The 25727-nt window shown below is 43.6% G+C and overlaps 1 protein-coding gene across 3 annotated transcripts in view; it reads left to right on the top strand.

The window, feature by feature from the left end:
* Positions 1-6136: 6136 nt before the first annotated feature.
* Positions 6137-25727, top strand: part of LOC110529190 (T-lymphoma invasion and metastasis-inducing protein 2) — a 56439-nt gene continuing 36848 nt past the window's right edge. For all 3 annotated transcript variants that reach the window (XM_036984843.1, XM_036984844.1, XM_036984842.1), the window contains exon 1: positions 6137-6681. The gene's annotated coding sequence lies outside the window, so the exon portion shown is untranslated. The remainder of the gene's footprint in view (positions 6682-25727) is intronic.

The following is a 25727-nucleotide window of genomic DNA, read 5'->3' as shown; positions in this document are numbered from 1 at the left end:
ATGGGTGTTAGGTATCGCATTGAACCTGCTGGTATTGAACATGGGTGTTAGGTATCACATTGAACCTGCTTGTATTGAACATGGGTGTTAGGTATCGCATTGAACCTGCTGGTATTGAACATGGGTATTTAGGTATCGCATTGAACATGGGTGTTAGGTATCGCATTGAACCTGCTGGTATTGAACATGGGTGTTAGGTATCGCATTGAACCTGCTGGTATTGAACATGGGTGTTAGGTATCACATTGAACCTGCTGGTATTGAACATGGGTGTTAGGTATCACATTGAACCTGCTGGTATTGAACATGGGTGTTAGGTATCACATTGAACCTGCTGGTATTTCTGTACGGCAGCATTCACACGCTGAAATGAGTAGTAAAGCACAACATTGCAGTGGCAATGAAAAGGTCAAAGTATTGTAAAGAAACTGCATATGATTGCAGAAATACTCGGCAAAAAGTTATGTGAATGAAGTTGATGGAAAGTAGCCTGGAAGATACAGATGATATCTTGGCCATCTGTTGCAGGACCTTTTGTGTAAAGCACAAAGACGGATTCTTGGCTGGCTGCCCTCCTGTCAACCTCACTGCTGACACCAACTCAATTGAATGAGGAATGAGGGGCGGGGTTATTCACTGTCTCTCCACAAGATGTCCCTGTTAGCCAGATGGATGGAGAGCCTGTCTTTGACTGCTTCTTTCTCAGATGGTGCATTATTCCCAACAAAGTGCACTACTTTTGCCCAGAGCCCTATAGGGCCCTAAATAGGGTACCATTGCAGACAGCATTGCCTTGCTGTAGGTCTCAGGGTAGGTAGGGGGAACTCGTCTTGCAGCGTAACTAAGGTTACCCAAACTTTAAATGTGTTTCCCAGTCAAACATCTATGTTTTCCATGGATGCTATCCTATATGAGCCCCCTGGGGGCTAACACAGTACATATTTAACTGGGGTCATACTGAAGGAGAGAGAAGACTGCAGTAGAGGCTATAGGAGGACCACCTAGTATACACAGCACTGTGTTATTAGGATGTTTAATGAAAAGGCTCTTTTCAAACTGACTATGTACTCTAAATTGGAGTGGTTACATGTGTGTGGTCTTGGGAATGTCAGTGTGTATGAGCTAGAGCTGTTAAATAAGCAGTCACATTCCTAACACCTGATGACACAAGTTATCTAAATGTAGAAGACGAAGGAGTATGAGACGTCGAGAGGCAAAATGTCAAATAAACTATTAGAATTTCAGAGTGCAGGTGTTTTACAACAAGCGGGTCAGAAAATAAAACAGACTCTTTGTGTAGAAACAAAGCAAGCTATGGTTGGGGCCAGAGGTGTGGAATTAAGGCTTATCTCGACCTACTCATATCCAGCTATGGCTCTGCTGCTTACAAACAGTAAAATGGTCTCAAAATGATTTAATCATGAGAGGATCTGGATGCAGGGCTGCCTGCTTCCCCGCAAAATCAGCATGAACAGAGTTTTTATCAATTAACAGGAGATCCCTGGGTTATATGCATATCTATTAGTCTCTGAAGTTCTCCACTCAAGTGTACAGAGAGCAATGTTAACAGCAACTTTGTTGTCCCATTCATTAAAAATTACCTGAACTGCTGACACACACACACACTGGTGATGGGGTACACATCATACACTGACTCATTAGTGTAATATGAATTAATGACTTGTGGTTTACCAATCCACACAGAAATTATTTTATATGATGCTGACTAAATCAGGGGCTAATATTGCCTTTCCTAGAGTTCTATCATGTCAATATTATTGTTCTCTTTCGAAAGAGTAAACCACCTTGAACAATAAATGTTATGAAAATGAAGTTCTACATTGAGTGAGAGAGATATGGCCTTGAGTAATCTGCAAAGATGATGTTGGGGAAACATCAGCTATTTCTACTCTGACATTCCGTAAGAATGTCCGAGGCCAACATGAAGCTGATTCAAGAAGGGCTATTTCTCGGTAGGTTCTGTTTATGTGCATATTTAACCAACTGATTTGTTCTACAGTGCCTTCGGAAAGTATTAAGATCCCTTGACTTTTTCCACATTTTGTTACATTAAAGCCTTATTCTAAAATTGATTACATGAATACAAAACCTCAGCAATCTACACACAATACCCCATGATGACAAAGTGAAAACGGGTTTTTAGACAATTTTACAAATGGATTAAAAAAAACAAATTCAATTGATTGGATATGATTTGGAAACGAACACACCTGTCTATAGGTCGAAGGAATTGTACGTAGAGCTCCGAGACAGGATTGTGCCAAGATCTGGGGAAGGGTACCAAGAAATGTCTGCAGCATTGAAGGTCCCCAAGAACACAGTGGCCTCCATCATTCTTAAATGGAAAAAATCTGGAACCACCAAGACTCTTCCTAGAGTTGGCCAAACGAGAAATCGGGAGAGAAGAGCCTTGGTCAGGGAGGTGACCAAGAACCCGATGGTCACTCTGACAGAGCTCTAGTTCCTCTGTGGAGATGGGAGAACCTTCCAGAAAGACAACCATCTCTGCAGCACTCCACCAATCAGGCCTTTTATGGTAGAGTGGCCAGATGGAAGCCACTCCTCAGAAAAATGCACATAACAACCCGCTTGGAGTTTGCCAAAAAGGCACCTGAAGACTCTCAGACCATGAGAAACAAGATTCTCTAGTCTGATGAAACCAATATTGAACTTTTTTGGCCTGAATGCCAAGTGTCACGTCTGGAGGAAACCTGGTATCCCTATGGTGGCAGCATCATCTGTGGGGATGTTTTTCAGTGGCAGGGACTGGGAGACTAGTCTGGATCGAGCGAAAAATGAACGGAGCAAAGTATAGAGAGATCCTTGATGAAAATCTGCTGCAGAGCGCTCGGCGAAGGATCACCTTCCAACAGGACAAAGACCCTAAACACACAGCCAAGACAACGCAGGAGTGGCTTCGGGACAAGTCTCTGAATGTCCTTGAATGGCCCAGTCAGAGCTTGGACTTGAACCCAATCGAACATCTCTGGAAAGACCTAAAAATAGCTGTGCAGCGACACTCTCATCCAACCTGACAGAGCTTAAGAGAATCTACAGAGAAGAATGGGAGAAACTCCCCAAATACAGGTATGCCAAGCTTGTAGCGTCATAACCAAGATGACTCGAGGCTGTAATCTCTGCCAAAGGTGCTTCAACAAAGTACTGAGTAAAGGGTCTGAATACTTATGCAAATGTCATATTTCATTTTTTTTTTAAATAAATTAGCAAAATAAATAAACCTGTTTTTTCTTTGCCATTATGGGGTATTGTGTAAAGATTGAGGGGGAAAAATGATTTAATCAATTTTAGAATAAGGCTGTAACGTAAGAACCAGAGTAGAGACCAGAGTAGAGTAAAGCACTGATCAAAAGTAGTGCACTTTAAAGAGAATAGGGTGCCATTTGGGAGGTAAATAAAGACTCCAGTGAGTCATCAGTCATCTTTGGACAGATTCAGAAACAGCCTTGGTGTTGCTCAGATGACAATGCCACACATTCCTAAGCAGTGCTTGTGGTGTAGGCCGCCACCAATGTTGCGTCAGACCAGCTACAGAGTGCTACAGAGTCCTCACTTTAACCCACAGCGAAGGAGCAACAAGAGGACTGTTCTTATGCTCTAGACACATTGTTTACTACTTTGAGCAAACAACAATAACATTCCAGACAATTTTGTTCCATCTAAAAAACAAAAAGTCACAGAAACTGGGATTTTCCTGGAAGGCGATTTGTCAGGCAGTGTTATGAGTTCACTTGCCACACAGATACAGTATGTTCATCACATGAATAGAAAGTCAACAATGACTATAGGATAGTCTGGACATGCTCATCCCAAAGCCCACACCCTCTCTCTTCCCTGCAGCTCAATCAACCATCAATGCAGGTGCAGACCATCACACATGCCAACCTATAAAAAAAACATCCCTGAGAAAAGGCACTTCCCTGGATCTTCCCTGGATCTCCTTAGCCTCCTGGGTTACAGTTAGTCTATCAGCATCCCCAGAGAGCCTTCCTCAATCTGCCCTCATCCACTCAGTCAATATCAGCTGTGATAATGTTTCTGCATCACTGGACAATCAATTGTCCAAAAAAACATCCTCTTTGCTATATAGTGTACACATTTTTACCAAAGCCCTACCCTACATAGTGAATAGGGTGCTATTTAGGACGCAGTCACAGGAATATTAATGCTGATTGTTGATATGTGCTGCCGAGGGGCAGTCCAGGTCCCCTGTGAGTCTCCTCCCTCAACACTTCTATATATTTTATATCTTTACATGATTACATTTTCTCACCCTGTTTGGGGCCTTCCGTAATGCCCTGTGGCAATGATTACATGGTGTGAGTGTGAGTCATGCCATTAAAACAAGGTTATGGTGTTAGACATTCAGAGGCTGTGTTGTATGGGCTACAGACAATAAAAACAGACAGACATAGCCAGCACCACTGATGGCTAGACTATTACAGGCCCTGTGGCTTGCCTGGAAGCTATGTACTGAAATTATACATGTGGATTTGACAGCCAGGGCTGAGGGGGCCTTATCTTAGGCTGGAAACGATTATATCCTTGACAATGACAGCCGTGTTGAGGGTGGACAAAAACAGAGTGGTGAAATAGATCCAGAAAACACCACAGATAAGATGTTTTTTGATGTCTGAACTTGGGTGGTTTCAGGGACTGGGACTGATGAACCAAGTCACACAGCAGAGAGTAATTATAAATCATCTGTCCTTACGGCTCTTATACTCTGTGGTGGGTTGGATGGACGGGATGAGTGAGGATAAAGTATCCCACTCAATAAGTGAACCATCCACACTCTGGCTGGACCAAATTTCATCCTGGATCATTGGGCCCAGTCCGTTACCTCTCACCACCACTCACCTTGCCCGGGGAACTCCACTGTAAATAGGAAACGAGAGCCCATGTGGACACCCACCCGCAGGGTTTCATTTCGCAACCTAGCCGGGTGAACTGAGGACTGGAGGGGGAGGCAGAGAGAAGGGGAGGCTGACACAGTTCCAGGCAGGTACAGTAGGGTACAGATAGATGGAGCGTTGTTGTACCTGAAGGGGAGATAGACATTGTAAAATGTTGAAAATTAAAACATTTATTTAAATACTGGCAATAAAAACTTCCAGTGCTCTGTTTTGAGTCGTCAGTCATGGTTCCATATCCTTAGCCATATCCATATCCTCCCTCTTCGTGTTAAAAACAGGACATGTGATGGACAAATCTTGTCTTTGATAAGAGGAAATCAAATAAATGACAGATTAAAGTGTGTGCCCAGAATTGATGAGAACTCAGTTAAAATGATTCTAGTTGCCTCCTCTGTGTATGTTTTGTTGATAGGATCTGTTGTGAGGAGCAGGCCCTAACTGAGATCAGGCTTCTCTGATTAGCAGAACAGTTCATGACTTACTTCCCCTGTTTTTCTTAGCTTGGATCATATTAATACATCCCTAAGTAACACTTGATTTGGGTAACTCAGTTCTACACTATTAGAAAAAAAGGTGCTTTCTATAACCTAAAAGGGTTCTTCATCTGTCCCCATAGGTGAACCCTTTGAATAACTCGTTTTGGTTCCAGGTAAAACCCTTTTGGGTCCAGGTAGAACCCTTTCCACAGTGTTCTACATGGAACCAAAAAGGGTTCTACCTGAAAGCAAAAAGGGTTCTACCTGGAACCCCCCAAAAATGTCCTATGGGGACAGCTGAAGAACCCTTTTGGAACCCTTTTTCCCTAAGAGTGTAGGGTCCACTTGGTCACACTTCAATGGCTTTAGATTACAGCTTCCTTTGTTATTACTGTGTATTGTAACTTGCCATGCTGTACTTAAAGAGTTACACATTAAAAATAGCACTATGTAGAATCCTGTGTGCAGGTATCTTTTAAATGTAGTCTAGTGAAGATATGGAATATTTTGAAACTTCTCCTCACACTTAGTAACCCTTACAAAAAAATATTCCAGTTTTGAAAATGCAGTAACTGCAGTCAACTGTGGTACTTAGGATGCAGTAACTGCAGAATAACTGTGGTGTACTGCAGTTATGCTGCACTCTAACTGCAGTTACACAGTAAAACATTTTTTTATTTTGGACATAGTATTTGCAGCATACTGCAGTTATACTGCACTCTGACTGCAATCTTTTTTCTTAAAACTTTTGGAAGAGGTAATGAAGACAAATTAGGACTATGTCTGTTTGTGGGAGCAGGATTCCACACCAAGGAGAAAAGTGAAGGATTAAGAATGAGGCATGTATGAATTAGAGAAACGATATGTTATTAATGTTGTTACTATTCCTTAGGAAATGTATTATGGCATGTTCATGCTCCATAGAAAAATGAAGCGCGCATCCGTCCCACTGGCGGGGGTGTGGTTTCCACCGATACAACTACTATGGTTGAGGTACTCCTCCCTCAATGTATTGATGAGCATACTATTGTACATTTGTTGAAGGATAGGCTAGGCTACTGTTCATTGCTTGGACAGCATTTGAATTTCCAGGAGTTGTTTAGATCGAACACTCAGAGTTTTGTTGATTAGGACTCCAGTAAAGTGTTGTGTCTTTTGAAGATCTGTAATTCGTGCAGAAATTATGGAGTAACTGCAATTGTTCCCAACCGTGCAACCTCCGGATTTAGGCTACCGTGGGTTTAAAACGGGTGAGTTTAACTATTGGTAAATGATCTTGATTTTATTGTTTCAGCGTTGATCAGATAACAATTGTATTGTCGCTCCGGAATTTTTTTTCGGGACACATTGTTGGTTAGTCTAGAAGTATTTATATTGTTCTCACGCAATTGTCGAATAGTATCCACAAATTAGCAGCATAGCCATATTCTCACGTGTGTGGGTCAAATAAAGGAGTTCCAATTAAATGTATCAACATTTCCTCGAGCTACTTCAGCGTGGTAGTGCGCTTGGCTTGCATGTGACTGGTCCTGTTGTAAGAATCACTTGACATCTGTTTATTAATCATTTATGGAGGCATTCATTTAGTAAAAGTCGTGTTACATGCTGACCAGACCGCTCGTGTGTTCGTGTGGATTTTATCCACCGACACCAGATGAGATCAGGACACGCACTCTGAACCAACTATATTAATTTGGACACAGGTCGAAAACCATTAAACAATATGGCAATTTAGCTAGATAGCTTGCTGTTGCTAGCTAATTTGTCCTAGGATATAAACATTGGGTTATTTTACCTGAAATTCACAAGGTTCTCTACTCTGACAATTAATCCACAGGTAAAAGGGTAGACAGAGTTTGTTTCTAGTAATCTCTCCTCCAGGCTTCTTCATCTTCTTTGGACTTTATATGGCGGTTGGCAACCAACTTTAAGGTGCATTTACCACCACCAACTGGACTGGAGTATGGACCTCAGTTCACCTTTCAATCACCCATGTGGGTATATGCTCCTAAAAACCAATGAGGAGATGGGAGAGGGGACTTGCAGCGAGTCCATGTCACAAATAGAACAAAGTTCTATTTTAGTGCCTGGCTACTACGCATATGCTCGTTGATGCTGGTGTGGGTGCAATGATTGAATAACATGTATGTGTACATTTATTTTGCAATGCACGCGCATGCGACGTGAGTGGTGTGGTCTGCATGTTACTGTCAAATACTTAGTGAGAATCATAAAATGGTCATACAACAAAAATACTTTGGAAGATTCTTTTGTAACACCTTTATGTTAATCGACATGTCTTGTGTGTGAGCAGAGAGCAGAGGAGATGGCATAGCGGCACTTGTGGCCCTGGTGGGTGATATGGATGTAATTGTAGGGGCCAAACCAAGACTTACTATGAATAACTGTGGCTCTTGTCTTACTGTGGTTTTTGGACAGTGAGGCTATTGCGTCTGACAGTCTGAATTATTTGTCTGAATGGATGCAATAAATATGACATGTTATGATGCCATTACAACTATACTCAGATAGTTTATGCTCACTAAAAAGATACTTACAAGCTCTAGCAATGCATTTCTATGACACATAAGGTAGCCCGATCAGTCGTTTGTCATCTGTGTCCAACTGGATTCTTAAAAGCGTCAGCATGATTCAGTTAGGCAGGCGCCTAGCCGAACCGAAGGAGTCGCACACTCCCTTAAAAGACCTTTGCTTGAAAAACAAGGAAAAAGATGCCATAGCCAGTATACAATTCCTCAAAATAGTCAGAATTCATTTAAACTACCTCAAGAAATCGGTCATTTCTTTTTAAGTTTTTGCAGAGGAGATTTTAGTCACTCAATTTTACATCTAACTTAACTGTTTGGTGCCGTATTTATCATTGAAAAAACTTAGCATGAAAAGTAGTCGTCTCTCATTGAATGACAACAAAGACATTATTGAATAATCCCTACTGTTGACCAGTCACAGAAGAAGGGGCGTAGACTTCGGCTTGCCTCCAGAAAAAAAATGTGTGACGGAACAGCCGAAAAAAACGACACCGATTCCAAAATGAACAAAAACGTCACAAAATGTCATAATATATGGACAAACTCTTCCCAACTTTTTAGTCTGGGAAGTATGCGTTTATGCAGCCGGCTAGCTATACACATGTGTCCCTGGGGACCGGCTTGTACATAAAACATCCTCCATTCAGACTGCAGGCGCATCGTTTTCCTCCTCAACTTGCTTTAATGGCGAGCCGGCAGGAAAAAAATGTTCCACCACCATGCTAGTAGCTATTGCCACTTCCAGATCTTGCATATAGCGTTCAGCCAGGGGTAACAGACTGCTGCAACCTGATTGACCGAACATCAGGAAGTATCATTAGCCACTCTAGCATGGTGGTGGAAAATTGTGCTTTATTAAGACAGTACACATATTTTTCCAGTTCTTCTTTTGGAGTCTCGCCATTAAAGCTAGTTAAAGAGGAAATCGACGCCTTTGCAACCTGAATGGAGGATATTTTAAGTAGGAGCCATTCGCCCGGGGGACGGGAGTGTATAGCCAGCTGCACAAAGTCCAGTCGGACTCAGATGACAAACGACGTAAAAAGAACAATAGAACCATCTGCGGCCCGTCGGGTTACCTTATAAGACTGCGATCAATGGAATTGTAACGGTCAGATAACATTAACGCACCCTTAATTCTGTCATTAGCAAAGCACATGAGCATGAAGCCAGGTTTAGAAACCAACAAACCATCCAGCCCACTATTCATTAACTTGCTCCAACACAATGTCGTTAAGTCATTAGACAACATATGGGGAAACAAGTCTTCACACATGACTGAAGGTACCCCCTCCTGTTCATATGTAAAGATCCCATTGTCCATGTAGGCCTAATCATTAAGAGCACAAGACAGGAATTATTCATGACAAATGCATCTACAGAATGTTGTGATGTGGTGGGAACAATTTTTTATTATTTATAGATCAAACAGTTTCTATATAAAATGCCAAATACATTTGATATGCAAACTCTCAATGAGACTTCATGGAGCTGAGAAGCTCACTCGTAAGATATAGCTGGGGCCATGTGTATAAGTGTATCAGGTCCCTCCTGTCCACATCACCTTATTCATTATGATCTAAAAGGCTAAACTGATCCTAGATCAGCACTCCTACGCTGAAACGCTTGATAAATAAAGCCCCTGGTCTGTCTATACTGAAAAATATATATAAATGCAACAAGCAACCATTTCAAAGATTTTGCTGTTGAAGTTCATCTAAGGAAATTAGCAACTTGAATTCATTAGGCCCTAATCTATGGATTTTACATGACTCTGCAAGGGTGCACCCAAAGAGGGAGCCAGGCCCAGCCAATCAGAATGTGTTTTTCCCCACAAAATCACTTTGTTACAGACAGAAATACTCCTCAGCATGTATTTCAACATTTTTGGGACTTAGGCGACCTGAAAAAAAGCTTAGGCGGCTTGCCCAAGGTTTCAATTGCAGAAGAATCCCTGATTGACATAATTGTTGCGTTCTCTGACACATGCTAGAAGTTGGAAACCAAACTGTTTACTCCCTGGTCCCTTGTTGACAGCTGAACCCAGTCAGAAAACTGGTCAGCCCAAAGCAAACGAAGAGCCAGTCCCTGGTCTTGGAGACCAGTCAAAGAAGGGGATATTGGACCCCATGCAACATTCCAACAGCTATGCTAGACCGACATATGCTTACATACTGACAACAATAATCAGGTGAACCAACCAACATCAACAACCAGGCCTGGTCAACGCTGGGCCAGCCAGGTTTGCTCCCAGATAACCAGATGTAAATGGTCTGCGTTCACGCTCAATTGAAGTCAAACACGGGGTCCAATTGGCTGCAATCAATAGATAACATCGACCAATTCGCTAAGGCAAATTTGCTTTAGTAATGTAAAGCTGGCACCAGACTCCTAAGCACAAAAACATCATCATTTATTTTCTCAGCATAAATCCTTGACTAATCCACATCATTATATACATTCTTTCCTAAGAACAACACCCTCCAGAAATAGTAAACCCTCTAATCTAGCAGCATCCAAATACAAGTCTGTGTGTGTGCAGATGCAGTGTACCTACAGATGGATAAAGCCAAGGAGGTGGAGTGGTTAGTCACTATGGGCTTTGGGTTTCCATGACAGCGCTCTCTTTGTGCCCGTCAGTCGGCTGCATGCCCCAGCCTTCCATCCTGTGCTGGTGGTGGTGTGCTGTGTTTGCTCTGCCTACCGCTGCACTCCAAGGACTCCAGTTGGCCTTTTGTGTGCTCTTTAGTCTGCCCAAGCACCTCACACATTCAGCTTCAGCAGCACAACAAGCCACGTTGGGGGGGGATTTCCAGCCGTTTATTAGAGGCTGAAGAGAAAGAGATGTTTTTACGGCCAACATAAGGTGACTTTCCTGCTGAATTTCTTGCTCTGTATATCAGTAAAAGAGACAAGCATTGCAAGCAACAAGCATCCTCATTACCTTGCTATCATGTGCACACAGAAGGAGGAACACGTGTGTCAATGTGAACAGGTAAGTGGATGGTGTGGTGCAGTCAAAAGATAGCAGGGGCCTCATTTATACAGTTTTCATGCAAAAGTTGGCATTTATAAAAACTAAACTTGAGAATGTGCTTATCCTCCCGCAAACTTTAGACCATGCGTACATACTGTTTCTAGTGGTTGATGTATTGCATTGCAAGAAAGCAAAAGCCAAGTAGTAGCCTTGTGACACTCTTATTCATAACAATAAAACAGGTAGCTAAATATATGATGACTCTTATTCATAACAATAAATCAGGTAGCTAAATATATGATGACTCTTATTCATAACAATAAAACAGGTAGCTAAATATATGATGACTCTTATTCATAACAATAAAACAGGTAGCTAAATATATGATGACTCTTATTCATAACAATAAAACAGGTAGCTAAATATATGATGACTCTTATTCATAACAATAAAACAGGTAGCTAAATATATGATGACTCTTATTCATAACAATAAAACAGGTAGCTAAATATATGATGACACTCTTATAACAATAAAACAGGTAGCTAAATATATGATGACACTCTTATAACAATAAAACAGGTAGCTAAATATATACTGAACAAAAATATAAACGCAACATGTAAAGTGTTGGTCCAATGTTTCCCGAGCTGAAATAAAAGATTCCAGAAATGTTCCATACGGACAAAAAGCTTATTTCCCTAAAGTGTTGTGCACAAATGTGTTAACATCCCTGTTAGTGAACAATCCATCCACCTGACAGGTCTGGCATATCAAGAAGCTGATTTAAACAGCATGATCATCACACAGGTGGACCTTGTGCTGGGGACAATAAAAGGCCACTCTAAAATGTGCAGTTTTGTCACACAACACAATGCCACAGATGTCTCAAGCTGAGGGAGTGTGCAATTGGCATGCTGACTGCAGGAATGTCCACCAGAGCTGTTGCCAGAGAATTGAATGTTCATTTCTCTACCATAAGCTACCTCCAACGTCATTTTAGAGAATTTGGCAGTACGTCCAACTGCAGACCAAGACCTCCACATCCGGCTTCTTCATCTGCGGGATTGTCTGAGACCAGCCACCCGGACAGCTAATGAAACTGAGGAGTATTTCTGTCTGTAATAAATCTCTTTTGTGGGGGAAAACTAATTCTGATTGGCTGGGCCTGGCTCCCAAGTGGGTGAGACTATGCCCTCTCAGGCCCACCCATGGCTGCGCCCCTGCCCAGTCATGTAAAATCCATAGACATTCTAATGAATTTAACTGTCTGATTTCGTTATATGAACTGTAACTCAGTAAAATCGTTGAAATTGTTGAATGTTGCGTTTAAATTTTTCTTCAAAATAATATACAAGATGCAGTCATTTGCCATTAGTGAGAACAGCTAAGATCAATTTATTTTATCTTTGCATTCTAAAATACTTAGAAATAGGCATCTATTTCCTGTTATTTATTTAATTTCCATGATCATAGCAGAATAAATTCCTCACCTTTTCTGACTGTGATGGTTTCAAACTCGCGAAAATAGCCTATAGGGCTACAACAAGTTAGGATAGGCTACCATTTGTCCCACCTCTCATTTAACTGGACCCACTTCACAGTAGCATAGTAAATAGATAAGCTATTTCAAGTATTAGGTGATCCGATGCGCAGTTTAACGGTAGAACCGGCGGTTCACCTTTTCCATTGACGTTTGTAGGCTACGTCCTAATAATGTCACATTTCTCATAGGCTATATTTCATTTCTAAACATAATTCATCATACATACACTGAGTATACCAAGCATTCAGAACACCTTCTTAATATTGAGTTGTATCCTCCCCCTTTGCCCCCAGAACATCCTCAATTCGTCAGGGCATGGACTCTACAATGTTTTAAAAGCGTTCCACAAGGATGCTGGCCCATGTTGACTCCAGTGCTTCCCACAGTTGTGTCAAGTTGGCTGGATGTCCTTTGGGTGGTGGACCATTCTTGATACAAACGGGAAACTGTTGAGCGTGAAAAACCCAACAGTGTTGCAGTTCTTGGCACTAACTGGTGCACCTGGCACTTACTACCATACCCCATTCAAAGGCACTTAAATATTTTGTCTTGCCCATTCACCCTCTGAATGGCACACATACACCTTCCAATTTTTCAATTGTCTCAAGGCTTAAGAAGGCAGTGATTCGCTGGTTTCAAATATCCACACTGTGTCAGTAGCAGTATGTGTACTACTGACAGAGACAAAGCCCAGAGCCCCCTCTCTCCTTCTCTCTTCCTCAGGACACTGCTGTGGTCTCTCTCTCATTCTCTCTCTCTCTCTCTCCCTCTCTCTCTCTCTCAGGACACTCTGCTGAGGTCTCCCTCTCTCCTTCTCTCTTCCTCAGGACATTCTGCTGTGGTCTCTCTCTCATTCTCTCTCTCTCTCTCTCTCAGGACACTCTGCTGCGGTCTCTCTCTCTCTCTCAGGACACTCTGCTGAGGTCTCCCTCTCTCCTTCTCTCTCCTTCTCTCTTCCTCAGGACACTCAGCTGCGGTCTCCTACTATCCCGGGAATCGAACCCACAGTTCTCGTGTTGCAAGCGCCATGGTCTACCAACCAGAGTATGTGATGAGAGTTGAGCTCATGGAGCGCTGCACAATGCTCCCCGGCACTCCACATCCTTTCCAACCGCTTGGCAAAAAACTGCTCCTAGCTCACAGAAAAAAAACTGCCTCTCTGAATTACATGAATTAAAGTCACAATTTAACTAACACCCATCTATTTTTGTGACTACCTGGACCTACCAGTTGGTTTTGAATGACAATTCAATTCAATTTACAATGACACTTAGTTATCAACCCACCCCGTTCCTTTCTGTTAGCATGTAGTAAGTACAGCATCATACTTTTGGGATGTCTTTACAGATTCCACAATTATTCTTTAGTTGTGGACAACACATCTGTCACGTTCTGACCTTAGTTCCTTTGTTTTGTCTTTGTTTTAGTATGGTCAGGGCTTGAGTTGGGGTGTGCAGTCTATGTTCTTTTTTCTATGATTTGGTATTTCTGTGTTTGGCCTGGTATGGTTCTCAATCAGAGGCAGCTGTTTATCGTTGTCCCTGATTGAGAACCATACTTAGGCAGCCTGTTTTCACCCTTGAGTTGTGGGTGATTATATTTTCTGTTTAGTGTGTTTTGCATCTGACGGAGCTGTTTCGGTTGTGCCTTTTTTTGTTTCTTTGTTTGATGTTGTTCAGTTAAAATAAATAACATGAACCAGTACTTCCACCGACGACCGTTACAACATCATTGCACTCCCCTTCTTACTCTTGGTCCTCATCTTTCTAAGTCACCTTGATTTTTACAACTGTGTGTATTATCAGTTTCTTTATGAAAATATTTAGCAAACTCCATGACAGTAGCTAAAGCAAGGGGCAGCACACAAGTAGACTGAATACAAATGCATGCTGTGTCAAGCATGCCCTGAGCTCATGAAGTGAGCTCTATTGGAGCGGGCGACGCTCCAGCCTTTGGGAATCTCGCTCCTCGCTCCAGTCAAATTGGGCATGCTCCACTCCTCGCTCCAGTCAAATTGGGCATGCTCCACTCCTCGCTCCAGTCAAATTGGGCATGCTCCACTCCTCGCTCCAGTCAAATTGGGCACGCTCCACTCCTCGCTCCAGTCAAATTGGGCATGCTCCACTCCTCGCTCCAGTCAAATTGGGCATGCTCCACTCCTCGCTCCAGTCAAATTGGGCATGCTCCACTCCTCACTCCAGTCAAATTGGGCATGCTCCACTCCTCGCTCCAGTCAAATTGGGCATGCTCCACTCCTCGCTCCAGTCAAATTAGGCATGCTCCACTCCTCGCTCAGCTCTACTCACATACTCTGCTATTAACTGAGCTACAGAGGACCATGATACAACACTTGGGCTGGGAGACCCCAAATACACACACACACACACACACACACGATCAGGGTCAGAGGAACAGGGTGAGAAAGACAGAGAGAGAAGAAAAGGGCCCATTGTTGGCCACAGGTGTCTGGCTGCCTGGGATGGTGAAAGGGTACAGACAGGAAGAGGACATTCCTAACATCCATCTCTCATCTCTCACACATATTAATCTGTGTTATTTTGAGCTTCTTTATTCAGACACAAAGAAACTGGTTTTACATGATCCTGCTGTATCTCTCCCAAGCCCGAGGGTGACTGACTGACTACTTTGCAGTGCCTGATCAAATAACCCTAGACATTCCCGGAAATTATTTCCCCTTGCGCTCTGCCAGTACATTTATTCATTTCAAAACAATTGCCTAGCTGTCAGTGTCGGCAGACAGTTTGTGTATGAACAGAGTTCTTCAAATATCATTAAGACATGTTACCTTAGCTCATCTCCCAGGCTGGTAGCTGGGGTGGGACATGCTGGGGGTGGGGGGAAGTTAGACTGGTGTTGTCCCCCAAATGGCACCCTATTCCCTATATAGTGCACTACTTTTGACCAGGGCCTATAGGGCTTCCGCCAAAAGTAGAGCACTAGGGAATAGGTTGCCATTTGGGACACAACCTGAGTTGTGGTGGGTGGGATGAGGACTGAGAGGGCAGCAGCATGGGAAAACACAAAGGAGCTCCGATATGAGTAGAACAGGCAGGTAAGGGTGGGAGGTTGGGCGCCTGGAACCAGCAACCAGGGAACAGCTCTGTCAGAAAGAGGGAGAGTGCCTGCTTCCTCCCTATCCCGGCAGTGCCTGACAGGGGGCTTTGTGCTCCCAGCGTGGGCAGACGGGTGGGGCCCCTGAAACCCATGTTACGTTTGGTGTGGTCCCACAGCTGCTTCCTCCTCTGGACCCCATCAAACCACTCAGAAGGGCAGAGGGGAGACTTTGAGTAGGGAGACCTGTGTAATATTATGCACCCGAGGGTCTATTTATAGGACTGTGTTGGTCTGGTTGTCTTGATAAAACTGTGTTGGTCTGGTGTGGTCTAGTTGTCTTGATAAAACTGTGTTGATCTGGTGTGGTCTAGTTGTCTTGATAAAACTGTGTTGGTCTGGTGTGGTCTAGTTGTCTTGATAAAACTGTGTTGGTCTGGTGTGGTCTAGTTGTCTTGATAAAACTGTGTTGGTCTGGTGTGGTCTGGTTGTCTTGATAAAACTGTGTTGGTCTGGTGTGGTCTAGTTGTCTTGATAAAACTGTGTTGGTCTGGTGTGGTCTAGTTGTCTTGATAAAACTGTGTTGGTCTGGTGTGGTCTAGTTGTCTTGATAAAACTGTGTTGGTCTGGTGTGGTCTAGTTGTCTTGATAAAACTGTGTTGATCTGGTGTGGTCTAGTTGTCTTGATAAAACTGTTGGTCTGGTGTGGTCTAGTTGTCTTGATAAAACTGTGTTGGTCTGGTGTGGTCTAGTTGTCTTGATAAAACTGTGTTGCTCTTGTGTGGTCTAGTTGTCTTGATAAAACTGTGTTGGTCTGGTGTGGTCTAGTTGTCTTGATAAAACTGTGTTGGTCTGGTGTGGTCTGGTTGTCTTGATAAAACTGTGTTGGTCTGGTGTGGTCTAGTTGTCTTGATAAAACTGTGTTGGTCTGGTGTGGTCTAGTTGTCTTGATAAAACTGTGTTGGTCTGGTGTGGTCTGGTCCTGTTTGATTTGTCCATAAGTCTGAATATGAGGCCAAATGTGGCCTGGTGTTTTTATTCATACTGATAAAGGGACAGATTCAGACAAACACATGCAACTCAGATTTGTTTGCGTAAATCGTTCATTGATGTCAATGGGAGTTAAATCTGAGTTAAGCTAGTCGATCTCAATTAAAGTACTGCCCATATATTTTACGAGTAAGCAGTGTTTCTCTTATTCACTTATTCATCATCTGTTCCCAAAACAAAGTTGAACCCGTATCTACTAACCAGACTATATTTGACCTGGTGTTAAATCTAATCTGACTCTCTTTAGCTACCTCCAGCCCATTTCCACCCTAGGCCTCAACCTGTCAATTTCTCCAACACCAGTTAATGAATGGTTAACTAAGTTAGCTGTCAATTAGCGTTGGACCTCATCGATCCATCACTGTACCTGAGCATTCTGTTGTTAGCAAACATGATGGGGGTTGAGGTGAGGACACAGACAGCATCCCAAATATCATCCTATTCCCTATTTAGTGCACAACTTTTTACCAGGGCCCATCAATGTTTGGCCAGTCCTGTGCGGTGACTTTCTCTGATGCATTCGGACTTTCTCAGATGATTGATAGAGCAGTCTCCATAGTGATGCTCACTTCTTTATACTGCATCTGTATGTCTTATAGTGGAATTAGTTGTGGGTGTCTCTTGTGTGTGTGTGCGTGTGTGTTCACACCTGGCAAGCCTTTGTACATTCACTCTGCCAAAACATTACACAGTTACAGTCACTCACCCTTCTAGATAATTAAAAGCAGTCTAACAAGGTCTAGGCTAGCTAGTCCTAGCCATCTTTTTCGCCAATTAGCTTCAAATGGCTGGTGTGCAACCATGGCAAAGTTGGTTTGACGTTTGGTAGCCTTACTCTGGGACTAGTTAGGAGCCGTGAATAAATGACACAATGTAAGTGGGACAATATTTGCATGTTGCACATCTAGTTGTCTCATTAAAAGCTTTCAATATTTGTATATGAATTTCTAGAATGTATAGCTGGTTTGAGGTTTTTAATGAATTGAAATTTGGAAATATTGTCCTTTAAAAATATTGTCCCATGAACATTGTGTAATTTACTGATGGTCCCTAACTAGCCCCATAGGGATATCGAATGTCAAACCAAATTGACCCCTAGCCATTAGAGTTCCAGCCAATGAGCTTCAGCCCCTTGCCATTTCTGTGACAGCTAGTAAGATGCACACACAGCAGACCGAGAGAGAGAGCAATGGCGTAGTATGCAATTTTTGGGGACCCTTTTGGCTCGTGAGCACTAAATTCAGAACTACTGGCTAAAAATTATACAAAAGTACTGGTGAATGAAAGATGCTCTCCGTTTGGGCTGATCCGTGACCTGCTAGCACCTCAGCGTTACACACAACAGACAGGAAATAAATGTGGGAAGGATGTGGTTCTGTACTACAAGAGATAAACAGTAATGAATAGACTGTACACAATTAACATAGCATGAATCCAATACAATAGCACAGCAAGAGCACTGGTAATGACTGTGTAAATATAAAGCTAAGATAAGCAAACAATTAGCATTTCCTGGTTGCTAAAATTATAATAGTTTGCCTAGTTTCCGTTTATGTGACAAAACAGCTAAGTATAGTGTAGATAGTCATTGTAACATCTAAACCACTGTGAAATATCTTTTCCATAACCAAACTATTGTATTTTCAGCTGTTTGAAGCTGGTGTCCGAAAGTAAAAGCAAAAACTAAACTTAACAATGGGAAGCATAGAAATAGGGCATATAGAACAGATCTACCACTTGTACACCAGCTGTTTATTTCACTTTGTTTATTATCTATTTCACTTGCTTTGGCAATGTAAACATATGTTTCCCATGCCAATAAAGTCATTTGAATTGAATTGAAATTGAGTGAGAGGCCAGTTTATGGTACCCCCCAGTCTCTCAGGCTCTGGTCATATGGGGGATGGGGAGTGGAGTGTGACACTTGAAAGGATTGTGAAGTGCTGATAACAGTTACCGGCAGGGAATTAGTAACAACTGGAGAATCTTTTTAAATGCTGCAGCACCTTCAGGTTGTGCATTTCTATAGAGGCAGTGGCCGGGATTCCACTCAAAAGTCATTGAAACCACTGCATTCAGAACTGATGTGTTGACCAAAATCAAAACAGAAGATTCATTTGCAACCCCAAAAAATGTGATTTTTCGACATTATGTCATGCTATTTATTCATTACTTTATTCAGGCATTCAACGCATCCATGATGGCATGATCAGTCTGTCAGTTACTATACGGTGGGGAAGAGTTAACACTGTGGGTGTGTAGTCAGCACACGTTTTCAGACGTTTAGATTTGGCCCATTCATCTCTAGTCAGAGGCAGAGTGAGGCATGCTGGGTTTGCTCCAGCAATAGCTTAGCACTTGAGTCCGAGCTGTGTACCGCTGTGCAACACCACACACACTAATGAGCAGGATGTGCTGGTTAAGGCTAAGCCCCATGTAAACACAGGGATACCACAGGCAAACCCGATGCCTTCCCTCACGCACAGATCCGCACACAAGAATGCACGTAAGTACTTTGGGCTTGGAGTCAATTCAGTATTTATTTTTTGTTGCTTTGGTACTAGTTTCACAAGTATGTGGTACATTTTCACAACTCTTAGTACAAAACTCCAAGCTGGTCACACAACGCAGCCAGTCTTTCATTCAAAACCTGTCCTTGTGCATTCATTTGGATTGTAAACATCTCTCCGCACAACCATTGATTCAAAATATATGTTTATTGTGACATGTAATGAGAACATTGGTTTAGTCACCAAAACACAACATAATGATATAATTGAGTTGTCTTAACTACCAGTTAATCCAATAGCAAACAATGCAAGATACAATTTTCACATTTTTCCAAATGTATTACAAATAACAATCAGAAATACCTTATTTACATACATATTCAGACCCTTTGCTATGAGACTCGAAATTGAGCTCAGGTGCATCCTGTTTCCATTGATCATCATTGAGATGTTTCTACAACTTGATTGGAGTACACCTGTGGTAAATTGATTGGACATTATTTGGAAAGGCACACACCGGTCTAAATAAGGTCCCACAGTTGACAGTGCATGTCAGAGCAAAAACCAAGCCATGAGGTCAAAGGAATTGTTCGTAGAGCTCCGAGACAGGATTGTGTCAAGGCACAGATCTGGGGAAGGGTACCAAAACATTTCTGCAGCATTGAAGGTCCCCAAGAACACAGAGCCTCCATCATTCTTAAATGGAAGAAGTTTGGAATCATCAAGACTCTCCCTAGAGCAGGGGAGAAGGGTCTTGGTCAAGGAGGTGACCAAGACCTCGATGGTCACTCTTCCAGAAGGACAACCATCTCTGCAGCACTCCACCAATCAGGCCTTTATGGTAGAGTGACCAGACAGACAACATTCCTCAGTAAAAGGCACATGACAGCCCGCTCGGAGTTTGCCAAAAGACACCTACAGACTCTTAGACCATAAGAAACCCTGGGTCTGATGAAACCAAGAGTCTTGGCCATCTCTTTGGCCTGAATGCTAAGCGTCATGTCTGGAGGTGGCAGCATCATGCTGTGGGGATGTTTTTCAGCGACAGGGACTGGGAGACTAGTCAGGATTTGAGGCAAAGATGAATGGAGCAAAGTGCAGAGAGATCCTTGAAGAAAACTTGCTCCAGAGCGCTCAGGACCTCAGAATGGGGAGAAGGTTCACCTTCCAACATGAACACGACTCTAAGCACACAGCCAAGACAACGCAGGAGTGGCTTCGGGACAAGTCTGTAAGACCAAGTGGTATAAAAATGTAATGGATTTAATGGCTTAAAGTTGAATGCTATCTGTCCAGAAGGTCACTGGTCGTTTTAGGCGTAGAGGAATACGAACATTTTTCAAGTAGATGTGTCAATGTGGTGTAGAGCAGCTAAAAACCACATCCACCAATTGTATTCTCTGTTTTAATTCCCTAGTTTCTTTTGTAGACAGTGCAGCCTTAACATGGCAGTATGGCTGCCAGAGGTCCACAGCCATGAAAATAATGGTTACCTTGTTTGAAACACCTCTGACTGTGAACACAGCTTAGTAAAACTGTTGACCAGTCACTGAGAGGGGAGGGCTGACAAATACATTCTCGAGACTTTCTCACTAGCACTGCTGGCTTACGAACACACACACGCACAGACACACACACACACACACACACTGACTATAATACACTGTACATAAAACATACCCACACAGGACGAGGTCACTTCCTGTGTCGGGGTAGGGCTATTTCCTCTCAGCTGGTCTCACCAATAGCAGGGCTCCATTCCTATCTGACTAACAGGTTTCAGAAGGTCAAACATCCCGTCCACATGTGTTCCTGTGACGCTGTAGTCCTGTAGTGTAAAACCTGGGAATGAACATCCAACTGAAGTTTCATCGGAATAGCCTACAGCAGAGACTTCAGGTGAGCTATCAGACACAGTAAACACAGTGTCATACACATACAGTGCATTCAGAAAACATTCAGACCCTTTTCCGTTGTCCACATTTTGTTACGTCACAGCCTTATCCTAAAATGGATTCAATTGATTGGACATGATTTGGAAAGGCACACACCTGTCTATATAAGGGACCACAGTTGACAGTGCATGTCAGAGCAAAAACCAAGCCATGAGGTCCAAGGAATTGTCCGTAGAGCTCCAAGACAGGATTGTGTCGAGACATAGCTCTCGGGAAGGGTACCAAAAAATGTCTGCAGCATTGAAGGTCCCCTAGTACACAGTGGCCTCCATCATTCTTAAATGGAAGCAGTTTGGAACCACCAAGACTCTTCCTAGAGCTGGCACCCAGCCAAACTGAACAATTGGGGGGGAAGGGCCTTGGTCAGGGAGGTGACCAAGAACCTGATGGTTATTATGACAGAGCTTCAAAGTTCCTCTGTCGAGATGGGATAACCTTCCAGAAGGACAACGAGGAATATGGTTAGGATCGAGGGAAAGATGAACGGAGCAAAGTACAGAGAGATCCTTGATGAAAAACATTATTTCCAAATGCATTGTATTTCTGCTGCCTGCTTTGAGGAATACAAAGATTTCAAAATGTATTTCTAAGCTGTGTACTGATTACTGAAAAGTGCAGCAGCACTTCACCAAGTTCTCCTCTGACTTCAGTCTCTTCTATCAGGAATCAAGGTAAGACCCAAGTGCAGACTGTGTGAAGTAACAATGTTTATTGTAACCACAGGGGCAGGCAAACGACAGGTCAAGGCAGGCAGGGGTCGATAATCCAGAACAGAGGCCAAGGTACAGGATGGCAGGCATGCTCAGGGTCAGGCAGAGGTCGGTAATCCAGAGGTGAAGCAAAGGTACAGGACGGCAGGCAGGCACAGAGACAGGCAGTGGTCAGGCAGGCGGGTACATTGTCAGGTCAGGCAAAGGTCAAAAACCAGGAGGATGAGAAAAAGAGAGACTAGGGAAAACCAGGAGCTGAGACAAAACGCTGGTAGGCTTGAACAAACAAGACGAACTGGCAACAGACAGACAGAAAACACAGGTATAAATATAAATGGGGAAGATGGGCGACAGCCGGAGCACAAGGTCAGGTAAAACAGATCAGGGTGTGACATCTTCTCTTGTTTGATGGGAACACTTCTCTCCTGGCTTACATGAGAGGCCGCCCTTCCAGGGAGACATGGAGAGAGAGTCACAGAGCTGTGCTTACCAGGAACCACAGAGGCTGAGTCCTAATTATCCAACCTTTTCCAGAAGTGTGCACTTTGCACGCTCTCCGTGATGAATATGATTGTTGTAAACATTGGCTGGAGTGAGTTTTTCCATTACTGTCAAATTCAAATGAGAAAGTGTGCAAGGTGGAGAATCGGGATGCAGGAGAGAAGTCAGGAGAGCCTCACTCCTCTCTTATGCAACCCTGAGAGAGGCTGAAGATCCAACACTGGGAGAGGCTGAAGATCCAACACTGAGAGAGACTGAAGATCCAACCCTGAGAGAGGCTGATGATCCAACACTGAGAGAGGCTGATGATCCAACACTGGGAGAGGCTGAAGACCCAACCCTGTGAGAGGCTGAAGATCCAACAATGAGAGAGGTTAAAGCTCCAACCCTGAGAGAGGCTGGGGATCCAACCCTGAGAGAGGCTGAAGTTCCAACACTGAGAGAGGCTGAAGATCCAACACTGGGAGAGGCTGGGGATCCAACATTGGGAGAGGCTGGGGATCCAACATTGGGAGAGGCTGGGGATCCAACACTGGGAGAGGCTGGGGATCCAACACTGGGAGAGACTGGGGATCCAACATTGGGAGAGGCTGGGGATCCAACCCTGAGAGAGGATGAAGATCCGACACTGGGAGAGGCTGAAGATCCGACACTGGGAGAGGCTGGAGATCCAACACTGGGAGAGTCTGGGGATCCAACACTGGGAGAGGCTGGGGATCCAACATTGGGAGAGGCTGGGGATCCAACATTGGGAGAGGCTGGGGATCCAACATTGGGAGAGGCTGGGGATCCAACATTGGGAGAGGCTGGGGATCCAACATTGGGAGAGGCTGGGGATCCAACATTGGGAGAGGCTGGGGATCCAACATTGGGAGAGGCTGGGTATCCAACATTGGGAGAGGCTGGGGATCCAACATTGGGAGAGGCTGGGGATCCAACACTGGGAGAGGCTGGAGATCCAACATTGGGAGAGGCTGGAGTTCCAACACTGAAAGAGGCTGGGGATCCAACATTGGGAAAGGCTGGGGATCCAACATTGGGAGAGGCTGGGGATCCAACATTGGGAGAGGCTGGGTATCCAGCATTGGGAGAGGCTGGGTATCCAACATTGGGAGAGGCTGGGGATCCAACATTGGGAGAGGCTGGGTATCCAACATTGGGAGAGGCTGGGTATCCAACATTTGGGAGAGGCTGGGGATCCAACATTTGGGAGAGGCTGGGGATCCAACATTGGGCGAGGCTGGAGATCCAACATTGGGAGAGGCTGGAGTTCCAACACTGAAAGAGGCTGGGGATCCAACATTGGGAGAGGCTGGAGTTCCAACACTGAAAGAGGCTGGAGATCCAACATTGGGAGAGGCTGGAGTTCCAACATTGGGAGAGGCTGGGGATCCAACATTGGGAGAGGCTGGGGATCCAACATTGGGAGAGGCTGGAGATCCAACATTGGGAGAGGCTGGAGTTCCAACACTGAAAGAGGCTGGGGATCCAACACTGGGAGAGGCTGGGGATCCGGCCACACAGAATGGAAAACAATAAGAACTGGAGCCAGAAAGGAGCAGGACACGATGACAAAACATCAACTGAGAGAGATACCACTGAACAGTGCTGATGGAGAAGAAATAAGAAGGAATGTGGGGGAGTGGGAACAACTGACACACAGGGGAAAGATGTGTATCTGACTCACATACATTTGTTCATATACTTGTTCATACACATGCATGAACACACATACAGTACACACGTACCCCCCTTTCCAACCCTTGCATTTTTTATTTGGGTCAAGGAAGGTTCCCAGATATCCATTGTGGGAAGCAGCCTTTTGGGGGCCCTAAACATATTTGTTTGAGGGGGCACCCACAAAGCGGGCAAAACATCTTAGTGGCCCCCCTCTTGACGGCGGAGAGAACGTTTTTACGTTTTAAAGTACATTTCCTGCATTTCTACACGTTGCCACGGGGCTTAGAGAAAATGTTGCAGTTTTAAAGCAAGTTTTCTGCAATTCTACACATTCTGCCACAAGGCGGAGTGAAAATGTTGCTATTTTATAAAAATGTCATGCAATTCTACTCATTTTGCCATGGGGCCGGAGAGAAGAATTTGTCATTTTAAAGCTAATTTCCTGAAATTCTACACATTTTGCCATTATTTATGCCATGTCAATACAATATCTGAGCGAGTGACTAACAAAATCAATGTGGGGCTCCATGACCTTCGTGCCTGGTTGGTAATTTGGCCATGATTACTACTAAGTTTAGATAGCTGGCTAGACTAACTTACCAATCCATTTTTTATATCTGACATGGGCTAATTGAGTGACTGTCAGTGACTGACATAACAAGAGGAAAACTGCTGATGCACAACCACATTTCGGCCCTGGTCAAAAGTAGTACACTCCATACACTGGAAGAAAGAAAGATAGCGATTCAACATACAATTGTAAGGCAACCAGCTGCAATAGGATTGTGTGTTCACTCAACAAAAATGTTCTTGGGCAAACTCACAACAAAAAGTTTGTGTGTGAACATTTTGTTGAGCAAACTCACAATCCTATTGCAGCTGGCTGCCTTACAATTGTATTTTTATTTATTTATTTATTTTACCTTTATTTAACCAGGTAGGCAAGTTGAGAACAAGTTCTCATTTACAATTGCGACCTGGCCAAGATAAAGCAAAGCAGTTCGACAGATACAACAACACAGAGTTACACATGGAGTAAAACAAACATACAGTCAATAATAAAGTATAAACAAGTCTATATACAATGTGAGCAAATGAGGTGAGAAGGGAGGTAAAGGCAAAAAAAGGCCTTGTATGTTGAATCAACATGATTATTAGTTTCTTTCTATAGTGATGGCTGTCTCCCTGTTCCTCTCACAGGGGAATATGCCTCTGCTGGGGTTAGGGAGATGGATGAGTCCCCTGGGAGACCAGAAAGAGCAGAATAAGAACAACTGTGACATTCGTGGACATTGTCCACGTTAAGAGAAAATGAGTTTGAGGATGGATTTTTAAGTGACGCATGGAGGCTATAAATATATGCGTATGTCTGTGTTTGTAAACAAGCAGAGGAACCTTTTGTGCTCTGAAGTGTGGATATATATATATATATATATGCCTGTATGCCTTTGTGAGTGCCTGTGTGTGTAAGCACTGTGTTTGAGGGCTGGTGGTGAGGGGGCTGAATCAGAGGGGGCAAGCAATGGGAATTATCTTGTGGGGGAACAGGGAGTAGACGAGACTGGAGAGCATAAAGGTAGGACTATTAGATCGGTAATGAAACGCAGCTGTGGACCAGTCAGGCCCATAAAGACATGAGGAAACAAAAAGCTATGTTCTTGGACTCTCAGAAGAAAGGGGAGGCCTGGGAATGGGAAAAGCCTGTTTATGATGCAATAATGCTGCAGAGGACACTGGATTCGTGTA

Source organism: Oncorhynchus mykiss, chromosome 8 (assembly GCF_013265735.2).
Source record: "Oncorhynchus mykiss isolate Arlee chromosome 8, USDA_OmykA_1.1, whole genome shotgun sequence".
In the NCBI taxonomy this organism is placed as follows: Eukaryota; Metazoa; Chordata; class Actinopteri; order Salmoniformes; family Salmonidae; genus Oncorhynchus; species Oncorhynchus mykiss.
This window is presented reverse-complemented; position numbering and strand designations above follow the sequence as displayed.